Source organism: Eurosta solidaginis, chromosome X (assembly GCF_040869045.1).
Source record: "Eurosta solidaginis isolate ZX-2024a chromosome X, ASM4086904v1, whole genome shotgun sequence".
NCBI lineage: Eukaryota > Metazoa > Arthropoda > Insecta > Diptera > Tephritidae > Eurosta > Eurosta solidaginis.
Window position 1 is genome coordinate 42,239,482 of NC_090324.1, and position 2,791 is coordinate 42,242,272.

General features: G+C 41.8%; 1 pseudogene; it reads right to left on the minus strand.

Annotated features, from left to right (window-relative positions):
* Positions 1 to 1,484: 1,484 nt before the first annotated feature.
* On the minus strand, positions 1,485 to 2,526 carry LOC137234873 (uncharacterized; annotated as a pseudogene).
* Between the last annotated feature and the right edge of the window lie 265 nt (positions 2,527 to 2,791).

Sequence of the window (2,791 nt, forward strand, 5' to 3'; positions counted from 1 at the left end):
AAAACCCGTGAAAAGAGAATCGACACACATCACCTCTTCGTCGACTTTAAAGCCGCCTTCGACAGCACGAAAAGGAGCTGCCTATATGCCGCTATGTCTGAATTTGGTTTCCCCGCAAAACTTATACGGCTGTGCAAAATGACGTTGAGCAACACCATCAGCTCAGTCAGAATTGGGAAGGACCTCTCCGAGCCGTTCGAAAATAAACGAGGTTTCAGACAGGGTGACCCCCTATCGTGCGATTTCTTTAATTTGATGCTGGAGAAAATTATACTAGCTGCAGAACTTAACCGCACTGGAACAATATACTATAAAAGCGTGCAATTTCTGGCATATGCTAATGACATTGATATCATCGGCCTAAATACCCGCGCTGTTAGTTCTGCTTACTCCAAGCTGGAAAAAGAAGCGGTAAAGATGGGTTTGATGGTGAATGAGGACAAAACGAAGTACCTGCTGTCATCGAGCAAAGAGTCAGCGCATATGCGCCTTGGCAACCACGCTACTGTTGGCAGCCATAATTTCGAAATAGTAAAAGACTTCGTTTATTTGGGAACCAGCATCAACATTAGCAACAACATCAGCACTGAAATCCAGCGAAGAATCAATCTTGCCAATAAATGCTACTTTGGACTAGGTAGGCAATTGAAAAGTAAAGTCCTCTCTCGGCGAACGAAAATCATACTCTACAAGTCACTTATCGTACCCGTCCTGCTATATGGGGCAGAAGCATGGACCATGACAACAGCAGATGAAGCGGCTTTGGGAGTGTTCGAGAAAAAAGTTCTTCGAAAGATTTATGGACCTCTACGCGTTGGCGATGGCGAGTACCGAAGAAGATTTAATGATGAGCTGTACGAGATATACGCAGACATCAACATAGTCCAGCGAATTAAAACGCAGCGGCTGCGCTGGCTAGACCATGTTATGCGAATGAAAGATGATGCTCCGGCCAAGAAAGTGTTTCTATCGGAACCCGCCTATGGAAGCAGAGGTAGAGGGCGGCCCCCACTCCGTTGGAAGGACCAGGTGGAAAACGATTTAAACTCCCTTGGTGTGACCAATTGGCGCCGGTTGGCGGAGCGAAGGAGCGACTGGCGCGCCTTGTTGGACGGCCATAACCGTTTAGACGGTTAAGCGCCAATTAAGTAAGTAAGTAAGTTCTTTATGTATTTTACAATAAGTCATGAATTGTGTTGTCCAAGTATAAACTGTAGTTGTTGTTCTCTTGGACAAAATCCACCCACAACTACTATTTTCATTTTTTCGTCTGCCACAATTCCCATTTTAGAAGTTCGCTCACTGGTACCCGCATACCAACGGCAGAAACAAAAAAAAAAACGCACATTCATACATGCCCGTGTATACAATGTAAAATTCCTATGAATTGAAACAACGGGAAATGTATCAAGTGATTTTCCGTTCTTTCATTCTTTACTACGGCGTGGACTGGCCTACACCTATTTATGATAATTCGTAAAAAATTAATTTGGAACAATTGTGGTCAAAAAGTCTTCTCCTGACAACCCACAAATCTGTCCTGGTACCAGTACGCGTATGTTAGGCAATTTTTTTTCTTTTTTTGAAGGCCAATACAGCACTATCGTTCAGCGCATGTTGTGCCATTTCACATGGGTGACAGCATGAAAACATTCCAACAAACGCAATAAGCCAGCGGATTCAACATTATTACAATTGAGGTTAACAAGCCGTATTCGTAAACTAACTCGCTAATGACATCCATGCGATCTTGATAGTTGTAAGGCACCGCACCAATTAATTCCTATATATTAGCACCAGTCATTTCAAAAAAATTCTCGTAGATGTATCCCACAGAGTCATACCAGTCAAGTGGTTCATTTAGATGCATACTTGCAGATATGCTTGAAGATATTACGAAGACGTCGGCATACCCGCGAAGCGTATCTGATCGCGTAAGGGTAATTGCAAACACATGCCTTCCATTACAAAATATTTGTACACATATGTGAATGGAGATCAATCGAATCGCCATTCAGGTTCAGTGTAGCAATACGTGCATTGAAATCAACGCTACTTTTTTTTATATGCTTCAGGTTGCTGTAAACTCTCGCAGGCACTCACAAAGAAACGCTTTTCTGCAACTCATGACTTGAACGTTGTAGAGCTCTTGCTGCAGCTACTGGTTGCGCGAAATCTATTACACCAGTTGGTGGTTCTGACGTGCCTGTCGCATATTTATCGCGCATTAAATACACTTTGCCTACCTCACCAAATTGTTTAAAGTATTTGATAAGTTCTGTTTCAGTGACTTTGCCATGCAGTCGATATGCAGTGACAGTATAAACGGGACGGTCATCTTCGGCGTAGGCTTTATCGTCTAAGACGTAATAATTTGACTTAAGCTTTGTGAAATTCCTCGGCTGTCCTTAATACACAGCTTAAAAATATTAACCGATATTTGCGATCCCTATTAGGTTTAGGTTTGGAATATTTTGCGCTTATTACTTAATTGTTCTAGCAATGTTTACTCATGCAATTCTGCATTGTATAGTATATGGGCATCAATACAATTCATTATGCCACGATTTTCGAAGTTAAAGTAAAGCAAACGACGAAGCTCTTTGTCAGCCACAAAGCACCGACATAATGAAACTCGTAAAGTTGTCATTTTCAAGTAGTTTGATTTCACGAATGAGATAAAATGTGTTACTTAATACCGGCTGACTAAATAAATACTTCCCCTGACTAGAAAAATCGCCAAAAAATCTAACTAAAAGAGATGCAAGAAAAAGAGCGTAAATGGCGGACA